This window comes from Bidens hawaiensis, unplaced genomic scaffold (assembly GCF_021521415.1).
Source record: "Bidens hawaiensis isolate Kalapana, Puna unplaced genomic scaffold, B.hawaiensis_p1.1 tig00022487_1, whole genome shotgun sequence".
Lineage (NCBI taxonomy): Eukaryota > Viridiplantae > Streptophyta > Magnoliopsida > Asterales > Asteraceae > Bidens > Bidens hawaiensis.
The window spans coordinates 17,543-30,156 of NW_027493497.1; the positions used below are offsets into that span (position 1 = coordinate 17,543).

Sequence of the window (12,614 nt, forward strand, 5' to 3'; positions counted from 1 at the left end):
AAGAAATATGATTGTCAAGGCCTTGCATTAGACTATATGTTGCGTTGAGGTGGGGAAGCCACTCCTTGCCACCTCACCTTCTTTAAAGTTTTAAAGCCATTCATCCAAAATGTACGAGTGCCAAACCCATCCTCAATTCCTTTGGAGCGCTAGTGCAGTAATTAGCACCAAACCCGTCCTCAATCAAATCCAATCAATGAGAACAAACCTTTTTAATCCAGCCAATATATTTATATAAATCAAAATGATTATAAACTTTAATTAACGCCTACACATGATTTATGGGTTAGTTAGTTAATGACTTAATGTCACACTGTTTACATGGCAAGCATTGTAGTTTGTTTGCAGCCAACCTTAAGATGAGCATTTCCAAAAATTCAACGAGACAGATCAACTGCAATTTAAAAACTAGCATATGTAACATGAATCTAGTGTTATATTATAATATAATATTATATTATGACTTCTTAAACGTGCCATCTAACTCAAAGTCAAGTGTTTACACTGCATTTCGAGGTTATTAATTATTTATAAGTAAAATACAAGTTAAAAATCAAACTCAATCATCCTGACATTGATAACAGAATAAACTGGACTATGGAGTCATTTAAATTATTAGTTAAACGTCAAAATAATATTTTAAATCTATTAAAAAATATCTTCAATCTGCATCTAATTCATCATAAACTATAGAACAGTACTCCCTAATAGCTAGATTTATAAATGCACATGGTCCATAGTCTCCCATTCGCCATAAACTCCGACTCATTTGACAACCTCGTACCTGTGATCTGTAAACATGTGTAAGCACAGGAAAGAGACAAATGATGGGTCATTCCGGTCGCTTTTCATGCATGCTGATAGAGCTGACATGTTTCTGATGGGTGTTGGAGTTATAGGTTCCATTGCCGATGGAATGGGGCTGCCGATTATGTTGTTCTTCACCAGCACTATCATGAAAAGCATTGGGGGGCAGTTCTTCTGTATCCACCGATGTCTACACTCACAAAATCAACAAGGTTAACATTAATAAATGTAAACAAATTATCCTAATTAATACCGATTATTTATGGGTTTGCAATTAACTTCTTGTTTACAGAATGCTGTATATCTTTGTTACATGTCTGTAGCTAAGTGGGTTGTGTGTTTTCTCGGTAGGTTTTGCTCGATTATCGCTTTTCATTAAAATGGATCTAAAATTTGTATCCATATACATTGTCTAACGGGTTTTGTTGTAGAGGGGTATTGCTGGTCAAGAACAGCAGAAAGGCAGGCATCAAGATTGAGGTTGACTTATTTAAAAGCAGTTTTAAGGCAAGAAGTGGCCTATTTTGACTTGAATGTTACAAGCACAGCGGATATCATTACAAGTGTTTCCAGTGACGGCCTCATCATACAAGAATTCATCAGTGAAAAGGTATGTGGCCGCTAGTTTTTTATTTTTTGAAGGCTGTGGCGAATTGTATTCGTAATTTAATTTTTTAAAAAATGCAGATGCCGATGTTTGTGGTGAATGTGACAACTTTTATTGGGTCGTATATTGTGGCATTCATTTTGCTATGGAGATTAGCAATTGTGGGGCTTCCGTTTATCTTAATTTTGGTTATACCTGGTTTAATCTCTGGAAGGGTTCTGATGAGGTTATCAAGAAAAATCAGGGAGGAGTATAATAAGGCGGATGCGGTGGCAGAGCAGGCGATTTCTTCAGTGAGGACTGTTTATTCTTTTGTGGGTGAAAATAAGACCATTAAAGAGTACTCTAATGCTTTGCAAGGTACACTGAAGTTGTGTTTAAAGCAAGGGCTGGCTAAAGGACTCGCGATTGGCAGCAACGGTGTCATTTTTGCTGTATGGGCCTTCTTGTGTTGGTACGGTAGTGGATTGGTGATTGACCATGGAGCTAGAGGAGGAACTGTGTGGTCGGTTGGTGCAGGAATCGCCATTGGCGGGATGTAAGTTCTTTTCTGTTACATTAATTTTGACATTTCATCGAGTTTTTTAGTTAGTCAGCTAATTACCTTGTGACGTTTTTAGAAAGTTTGTGTTCTTTTAGGCAGTTTGCAACCGTAGCAAACTGCTTAGAAGTACATGAAATTCCCAATAAAAAAGCACAGAAATAATCAGCCGAGTCATGAACTACCTCAAATTCAAAAGAATTCAACTTCTTCAAACTTGTTGGCCGCTTTTTTGCATATGGATGCCAGAATGCATGTTAAAAATGAAATAAATATTGACAGGTCATTTGGTTCCGGAATGTCCAACGTGAAGTACTTATCGGATGCATTGGCTGCCAGCAAACGCATAAGGGAAGTGATCAAAAGAGTTCCAGCGATTGATTCAGACAACGTGGAAGGGGAGATATTACAACAAGTCTATGGGGAAGTTGAGTTTAAGAACGTTAAGTTTACATACCCGTCAAGGCCAGAATCATTGATATTTGAAGCGTTTAACTTAAAAGTTCCGGCAGGGATGACAGTGGCATTGGTGGGTGGGAGTGGGTCTGGTAAATCAACGGTGATTGCATTGTTGCTGAGGTTTTATGATCCTCAGGGAGGAGAGATTTGGGTCGATGGGGTGAGGGTCGATAAGCTTCAACTAAAATGGATGAGATCACAAATGGGGTTGGTGAGCCAAGAGCCGGCTTTATTTGCCACCACCATTAAAGAAAACATACTTTTCACAAAGGAGGACGCCACCATGGAAGAAGTCATTGAAGCTGCAAAAGCTTCAAATGCCCATAACTTCATATCTCAGTTGCCTCAAGCCTATGACACCCAGGTTCTTTTTCCATCTAGATCCTAAAATATCAAAAATGAAAAAAGAATATATGTTAATAATATACTCCCTCCGTCTTGGTCAAAGTGTCTTTGTTTGAAAAACACAAAGTTTAAGGTGGATTGAATGATTACCTTTTTTGCTAACCAAATGACAATAATGTCCTTGAAAAATGGGTCCATCATATTGTTTATTAATGCTAGTTGTGTGTGCTTAAGGGTAAACTTGGAAATTGACTAATAAATTTTGAAAGTGGACATCTGCAATGGGACAAATAAAAAAAAGAATATGAACACTTTTAATGGGACGGAGGGAGTAATAATAAACTCTTTGCAATTATATCTTAGTTCCTCACAATCGCATCTCCGGATAGTTTGGATCAGAGATCCTTCTTGATAAGTTAATTAATCAAAAAGGAAACGTGTGGTGTCTTAAAACTCACGAATCATGACTTTCGATTACTTTGATATCATAAAGATGCATAGTATTAAGGATTATCAAATTCGTTTCTTCATAACTTTTCAATCTTTTTTATCGTTTACATACACATTCATATGTTACACACACATACAAAAGTGACTAATTGACCAATAATCCGTTATCGTGCATTACGTATGCGAGAATACTAAGCATCGATTTCAATTTAAAAATCAATCACGCGGTTCAATATTTGTATATAATCCAAAACTAATTTCATTATCAAATTCATTGATTATGGATTGACTAGTTCATCTAGAGTAATCCAGTTTCTTTCTTATTGAACTTTGTGATCTAATTCATCCAATTTTAGAACCTTAATCATAGCTCAACTACGAAATCTCAAAAATCAAAACCAGAATCCAAATCGAACGTCGTTGAATATCAAGAATCTTCAAATCAATTAAAAAGTTGATGATTTAATCAATCGAATTGATGTGTTGGAGGTTATAGAATCATCAATCGGTTGAAATTGCAGAGCTCTAATTAGGGTTCGTAATTAACAAAATTACTTTTAGAACAAAATTATGTTATGAAAAAGGACTATTGGTTTTTATTGGTCCCAAGTATTTCATTTTTGCCGGCGCTGGTCCCAACTATCACTTTAACTGCCAACGTTCCCAACTTTCACACATGTGTCTGCCACCAGTCCACGACTAACCGAGTACTAACTCCGTTATGTTTTAGATTACGTGTCCATCCTACGTGTTAAAAAACCTTGACGTGGCTGCCTGCGTGTATATTAATAACAAAAAACCCTTCTCCTCCTTGAATATATAATAATATCAGCAGATGACAATTTAATACAAATCCCCAAATCGATATCTTCAATCGATCGATTTATTTAACCTCCCTAACCAACTGCATACACCCATCGAAATCCGTATCAAGACTCAACACAAACGCCCCATTCGCAATCGGCTGAACCAACTGCGCCATGGAAATCTTGTTCGCAGGCAAGAAAACAATACTCGGAATACCTGCGGACGCGCAGTAGGCCGACAACGCGGCCGACGTGTCCCCGGTCGACGCACAGCCCACCCCGACAACGGGTGTGACATCTGCCCCGATCCGACCCGACCCAGGTACCCGTTTCTCCGATCCGATCTCTTTCTTTTATGATTTAATATTTATTTATACTTATACTTTACTTTTAATAATAATAATATATTTTCCTTCCCGCCTCTTTCTCTCTCTTTTTTTTTTCCGACGTCCCGTCCCTCTTCTTCTCTCTTTCCGCCTTCTTTTCCCTCTTGTCGCCGTCCCGCCCTTAAGCCTTGAACCCCCCTAACTGTCCTTTGTTCCTTCCCGCCTAAGGTTGTCTGCGCAGCTCCACGCGCCAGACTCCTTACAAGGAAGCCTGCGTAAAGACCACCTGTTACTGCGATACGCGAGACGAACTGTCCCCGCAGCGCGCTAAGGATTATAGTTCTTCCTGCGACGCGCTAAGAAATATAGTTCTTCCCGCGGCGCGCTTAGAATTGTAGTTCTTCCCGCGGTGCGCTAAGGTTGGTTCTGTCTGCCTTCGCGCTCACGCACTCTTGACCTTCTGTGTCTGCCTTCGCGCGCTCGATGCCTTCTCGCGCTTAACCCTTTGAGTCTTCTGTTTAATCTAGCTGTTTACTTTTGTCATGTCTTATCTTCTGCGCTGTTGACCTGACCTATCTTATGTCTGAAAAGTTACTTTCGGCGCAGCATGCGTACCAACCCCATTGGTTGGCAGGAAAAAGTGACTGACATTATCTTTTGGGATTGAAAATCCGAAAAGTCATGGTGATACATGAATAGTTGATTTTCAAATTCCATTTACGATTATGTTCTAAGGTTGGAGACTTGAAAAGTCATGGTGATAAATGAATTGTCAACCTCCAATACTCATTTTCTTGTATAATTTATATTGAGGATTGAAAAGTCATGGTGATACATGAATCGTCAATCTCCAATACTCGTTTACTAGTCATTTTTTTTGAGAATTCGGAAAGTCATGGTGATACATGAATTGTCGATTCTCGATTCGAATTTGTTATCTGTATTAAGTTTGCATTCACATTCATGTTTTACTTTAACTGTTGATGGTATCTAACCCCGCGAAACCAAGCTTTATAAGATTATACTTTGCGCTAAGATATTAACAAAATTAAAACTTTTATAGAATGCCTCCGCTATCTCGCCGTCATCAGAGGAGAGAAGCCTCGCACAGGCGTAGACAGCAACGTTCCCAGGAAATGGCCGCCGCAATAGCCCAAGCTTTGAGCCAAAACAATACCAATACCTCTGGTTATAACATTAAGTCCTTTAATGCGGGTAACCCTCCGAAGTTCACAGGTCTTGAAGGAGCCACCGTGATGCTCCAATGGCTCGAGAAGATTGAAAACACTTTCCTCCATACCCAATGCCCTCCAGACAGACGAACCCTATATGCTTCCAGTGTCCTGGAATCTAGAGCGCTTACTTGGTGGAACGGAGTAGCTCATGCGCGTGGCGCAGAGGCTGCTTCTAGCATACTTTGGGAGGAATTCAAGGAAATCTTGACGCGAGAGTTCTGCCCTCCCAACGAAGTTAAGCGCCTGGAGGAAGAGTTTTGGAATCTTAAGCAATACAGCGGTGAAGCACGCGAGTACGCGACGCGCTTCCATGAACTAAGCCTGCTTGTCCCTCACCTTGTTACCCCTTCCCGCCGAGCCATAGAGAAATTCCTTGGGGGTCTCCCCATGGAAATTCAAGATTCTGTATGGGCCAGAAACCCAGTTACCCTCTCTGACGCCATCGAATTGGCCGCTGTGCTCAGCGACAACCATGTCAGAGCAGGAACCCTGTTCCTGCGGGGAACTGAGAAGACCAAACCCACCAAAACTGTCCCTGAACCCGCAGAAACCAAACCAGAACCCTCAAACCATAACCAGAAACGTAGGCGCAGACAAGTTTACGCGCTTACCAGCCCACCCATTGTCCAGCAACCCACCTACCAACCTCCAGTTTACGCACCTACCCCACTGTCAGCCTACCCAACTCCCCCTATAGTCCACAACTATGCCTTAACCAATCCCGCACTCCCTGCCCCGCCAACTAAGAAACCTTACACAGGAAACCACCCCTTTTGCCCAACCTGTAGACTCCACCACCCACCTCAAGTCCCATGTCGACTTTGTAACCGATGTGGCCGCGCTGGTCACCTTGCAGAAAACTGTAGAGTCCTTCCCGCCAACCCAAACGCACAAACACCACCAACCTACCCGCAAAACCCTCAACCAACTTACCTTAATCCACGACCCAGGTCGTGCTTTAACTGCGGTGATCCCAGTCATTTCCGGAACGCGTGCCCAAGGCTACAAGTTCAGATTACGCAAGCGAATCCGGTTAACCAAATCTCGAACCAAGTGACGCGCGGACGAGCTTTTAATATAACCGCGCACCAAGCGCAAGCGAATAATGACGTAGTTAATGGTACATTTTTGCTTAACGGACATTATGCTTCCGTACTTTTTGATACTGGCGCCGATAGAAGTTTTATCTCTCGCGCGTTTGAGCAGAAGCTTGCGCGACCGCGCGATAACTTAAAAGAAAATTTTTCAGTTGAATTGGCTAATGGTGAAACTGTTTTAATTAACTCCGTGATTAAGGATTGCACGCTTAACCTTAACGAAAACGATTTTCTAATCGACCTCATCCCCATGCCTCTTGGAAGTTTCGATGTTATCATTGGTATGGACTGGCTCTCGTATAATCGCGCTGAAGTTATTTGCGCCAAGAAGTTAATTCGCATTCCTCGAGAAAACGGTGATCTTCACATCTACGGCGAGAAACCCTCCAGTGGTCTTAAGCTTATGTCTTGCGCCGAAGCCCAAAGACTCATGCGGAAGAAGTGTATTGCATTTTTAGCCCATGTGGTTAAACCCGATGAAGGAAAGAAACTTCGCGAAATCCCTATTGTGCGTGACTTCCCTGAAGTTTTTCCCGATGATCTTCCTGGTATCCCTCCCGCTCGTGAAGTCGAGTTTCGTGTTGATCTTGTCCCTGGTGCTTCCCCCGTAGCCAAATCTCCTTATCGTCTTGCACCCGCTGAAATGCAAGAATTGGCAAGTCAACTTCAAGAGTTGACCGCTAAAGGATTCATTCGCCCTAGCTCTTCGCCCTGGGGTGCTCCGGTGTTGTTCGTTAAAAAGAAAGATGGTTCGTTTCGCATGTGTATTGATTACCGCGAGTTGAACAAGCTCACCATTAAGAACCGGTATCCCTTACCGCGTATTGACGACCTCTTTGATCAACTCCAAGGTGCCTCTTGTTTCTCCAAGATCGATCTCCGCTCTGGCTATCACCAGTTGCGCATCCGCGATGAAGATATTCCCAAGACTGCTTTTCGAACTCGCTATGGCCATTTTGAATTCTTGGTCATGTCCTTCGGTTTAACCAACGCACCCGCCGTTTTCATGGATCTAATGAATCGGGTGTGTAGGCCTTTCTTGGATAAATTCGTGATTGTGTTTATCGATGATGTTCTGGTGTATTCTAAGACCAAGGCCGAGCATGAGCAACATCTTCGGTTAGTGTTGCAAAAGCTTAGAGCCGAGCAGCTCTTTGCCAAGCTCTCCAAGTGTGAATTCTGGTCTGATGAAGTACAGTTTCTTGGTCATGTTGTAAACAAGATGGGTATTCATGTCGACCCATCCAAGATTGAAGCAATCAAGAACTGGATTACGCCATCCACTCCTACCGAAATCCGTTCCTTCTTGGGCTTAGCTGGTTACTACCGGCGATTTATTTCGAACTTCTCAAAGATCGCATTGCCTTTAACAGCTTTAACGCACAAAGGTAAACCGTATATTTGGGGCTCGAAGCAAGAAGAAGCCTTTCTGACGCTCAAGCGTTTGTTGTGTGAAGCTCCTGTCCTTGCGCTACCTGAGGGTAATGAAGATTTTGTCGTGTATTGCGATGCATCCAACCAAGGTCTCGGTTGTGTTCTTATGCAACGAGGCAAGGTTATCGCTTACGCATCAAGGCAACTCAAGGTTCACGAGAAGAATTATACAACTCACGACCTCGAACTAGGCGCAGTTGTATTTGCCTTGAAGATCTGGAGACACTACCTTTATGGTACTAAGTGTATTCTCTACAACGACCATAAAAGCCTTCAGCATATCTTTGATCAAAAGGAACTCAACATGAGACAACGCCGATGGAACGAACTCATCAGCGATTACGATTGTGAGATCCGGTATCATCCTGGTAAGGCTAATGTGGTAGCCGATGCGCTCAGCCGAAAACCCTGCCAGCTTAACTGTATCTTGCCGCGCACCCAGCTTCACTTCGCGCCGATTCAAAGCAACCTTGAATCGCGCATCCTTGACGCGCAGCGCGCATCCATCCGTAATGGTAACCTTCGCGCCGAGTTAGCGTGTGGCGCGGAAGCGCACTTTGTCCCTCATCTGAGTGGAATTCTCTGCTATCTCAATCGCATCTGGATTCCCTTTGATGAGAATCTTCGCGCTGATATCCTGAGTGAAGCGCATAAATCTCGGTATTCTATTCATCCCGGCGCTGATAAGATGTACAAGGATTTGCGCATTACTTATTGGTGGCCCGGTATGAAAAAGGATATTGCTGTGTTCGTAGCTAAATGCCTGACTTGTTCTAAGGTAAAAGCTGAACACCAACGCCCATCTGGTTTGCTCGAACAACCAGAAATTCCTACGTGGAAATGGGAAGGTATAGCGATGGACTTCATTACCAAGTTACCTTTGACAGCAAGCAAACATGATAGCATTTGGGTAATAGTGGATCGTTTGACTAAGTCTGCTCACTTTCTGCCCATTCGTGAAAACTACCGTGTTGAGCAACTTGCGCAGCTTTATGTCAAAGAGATTGTCTGCCGTCATGGTACTCCTTTGAGCATCATATCCGATCGCGATGGCCGTTTTATATCCCGCTTTTGGAAATCTCTCCAATCTGCGCTAGGAACTCGCTTGGACATGAGTACTGCATATCATCCTCAGACTGACGGACAGTCTGAGCGAACTATTCAAACTCTTGAGGATATGCTTCGATCTTGTGTTCTTGATTTTGGAAGTAATTGGGATTCACACCTACCTCTGGTCGAGTTCTCTTATAATAACAGCTATCATTCCAGTATTGGTATGGCCCCATTTGAAGCACTTTACGGTCGTAAGTGCCGCTCCCCGATTTGTTGGAGCGAAGTGGGTGAAGCTCAAATCACAGGACCCGAACTTGTTCAAGAGACAACCGATAAAATCGCCAAGATCCGTGATCATCTGCTGACTGCCAGAAGCCGACAGAAGAGTTACGCAGATCGTAGGCGAAAGCCTCTCGAATTTCAAGTTGGTGATCTTGTTCTCCTCAAAGTGTCGCCCTGGAAGGGTGTTGTCCGCTTTGGGAAGAAAGGTAAGCTTGCTCCTCGTTATGTTGGTCCATTCAAGATTCTCGTGCGTGTGGGAAAAGTTGCCTACAAACTAGACCTGCCGCCCGCGCTCAGCAATGTGCATCCAACGTTCCATGTATCCAATCTCAAGAAGTGTTTAGCCGACGAGAACCTTCACATTCCACTTGATGAAGTTCAAGTTGACGAATCCATGCATTTCGTTGAGAAGCCTGTTGAGATTATGGATCGCGAGGTTAAGCAAACCAAGCGCAGTCGCATCCCTATCGTGAAAGTTCGCTGGGAGTCCAAGCGCGGAGCCGAGTTTACATGGGAAAGGGAAGATCAAATGAAGATCAAGTACCCGCACCTGTTCTCTGCGCAACCTACTTCGAGATAAATTTCGGGACGAAATTTCTTAAAGTAGGGGAGACTGTGACATCTGCCCCGATCCGACCCGACCCAGGTACCCGTTTCTCCGATCCGATCTCTTTCTTTTATGATTTAATATTTATTTATACTTATACTTTACTTTTAATAATAATAATATATTTTCCTTCCCGCCTCTTTCTCTCTCTTTTTTTTTCCGCCGTCCCGTCCCTCTTCTTCTCTCTTTCCGCCTTCTTTTCCCTCTTGTCGCCGTCCCGCCCTTAAGCCTTGAACCCCCCTAACTGTCCTTTGTTCCTTCCCGCCTAAGGTTGTCTGCGCAGCTCCACGCGCCAGACTCCTTACAAGGAAGCCTGCGTAAAGACCACCTGTTACTGCGATACGCGAGACGAACTGTCCCCGCAGCGCGCTAAGGATTATAGTTCTTCCTGCGACGCGCTAAGAAATATAGTTCTTCCCGCGGCGCGCTTAGAATTGTAGTTCTTCCCGCGGTGCGCTAAGGTTGGTTCTGTCTGCCTTCGCGCTCACGCACTCTTGACCTTCTGTGTCTGCCTTCGCGCGCTCGATGCCTTCTCGCGCTTAACCCTTTGAGTCTTCTGTTTAATCTAGCCGTTTACTTTTGTCATGTCTTATCTTCTGCGCTGTTGACCTGACCTATCTTATGTCTGAAAAGTTACTTTCGGCGCAGCATGCGTACCAACCCCATTGGTTGGCAGGAAAAAGTGACTGACATTATCTTTTGTGATCTGCTTTTTCATGCTTGACCAGTACCTTTATCTGACCCTCCCATGCCTGTTTACTGTTACCTGTCAGCTTTTCCTTTGCCCCCTGCAGCTGCCATATCTTTTGATATCTTTTACTTTTGGAATCTTTTACTTTTTGGAGATCTTTTCCCCTTTTCTAGGGATTGTGTTTCCTAGGGTTTCCCTATAAATAATAATGTTAATTTCCTAACACTACACACACAAAGCACTTAAACTCTCCTGTTCTCTCTTACTCCTTGCCGTTGTTCTTCCTCTGCCGTCTCCTCTCTCTTTGCCTTCGTCTTCTATCATGTTCTGCCCTGCTTTTCCGGTAATATATATATTATATATAATAATTTACTTATTAATTATGCTAACTTATAATCAAGACTTAAATCAAATCATTAAAACAATAATCTTATTTATAGGTTAACTTGTGCTTGTCTAAAGTTGGTTCTTGCTTTATCTTACACCGCATCGTTTATCAAGTGAGTAATCTCGTACCTAATCCCTTTTTATTTTAATGTTTTGGGATGTTCATGTGTTCGTACAAACTTAGAGTCTTAAACTGTTTATGAACTTTAGTCGCGCAGTATCCCATGTGTTGAGGACGTAGACTTGGCTGTTTATTTGTATGTGTGGATCATTAACCGTCTTGTCGGTCTATTCCGCAGTTCTCATGGTACCATTAGATGAACACGGGAGAACTATCGTTTATGATTTTCTCTTTTGTTTACACTTGCACAGTCTTTCTTGTTTGTGAGCTCAATTGTGAGCACTGGCAGTCTATGAGTATGAATCTTAGAGTTGGTCCCGATTGGATTACACCCTTGTTGAAAACCAGACATACACATGTTGCGCGCAGATTTATTGTTATCTATGTATTGTATTAAACTTGATTTCTCACCAACACGCAAGTGTTTGACGTTTATTTTAACACATGTTCAGGTTTGCTGTAGCTACATTTGGAGCTTGTGGACACGTAGGACGTTTTTACTTTTGGACCTAGATTAAAATGTATCAAGACAAGTTATTGTTGTTCGAATATTTTGCCTTATAATATATTGATTTATGTTGATTTATGTTATCTTGTGTTTACGTTGCGCGTGCGTGAATGAATATATTTATTAAATATTGACACCCAATAGTGTCACGAGTAATGAAACAATATGTGGCGCCCCGATGTATAATCCGCCTTTGGTCGGGGTGTTACAACGGGCCGGTTCATTTTACGCAAACGATTAACCTGACTAACTAACACAGTCATACCCAAATCCTTAAAACTACCCGTGTGACTAATCCCGCAATGCTTAACCCACAAATCATTCATACCCAAATGCTGTTTCCCAAACCTTTCGACCCAGAACATATTCGAATTACCTTCGAAAGCCGATACGATATCGTCGGAATCGATCTCGGGCAAGACCCATTCTTTTTTGGACCAGACACCCGACCCGTATGGCCAAGTGGTCTTGCCGATGCGTGAATCGAATAAAGACTTCCAGTAGGATCCGTCGAAGGCTTTTAACGCTTCGATGTCGTCTTGGACGTCGAGTAAGCCGCCGGAGCGTGAGCGGTAGACGATCGATTGGGTTGTTCTTGATCGATTGGGTTCCCGATCGATTGGAGATATCGATCGATTGTCATCTGCTGATATTATTATATATTCAAGGAGGAGAAGGGTTTTTTGTTATTAATATACACGCGGGCAGCCACGTCAAGGTTTTTTAACACGTAGGATGGACACGTCATCTAAAACATAACGGAGTTAGTACTCGGTTAGTCGTGGACTGGTGGCAGACACATGTGTGAAAGTTGGGACCGTTGGCAGTTAAAGTGATAGCTGAGAGCAGTGCCGGCAA

General features: G+C 42.9%; 1 pseudogene; it reads left to right on the forward strand.

Annotated features, from left to right (window-relative positions):
- The first annotated feature begins 799 nt into the window (after nucleotides 1-799).
- LOC143565594 (ABC transporter B family member 15-like) lies at nucleotides 800-2,802 on the forward strand (annotated as a pseudogene).
- The last annotated feature ends 9,812 nt before the right edge of the window (nucleotides 2,803-12,614 follow it).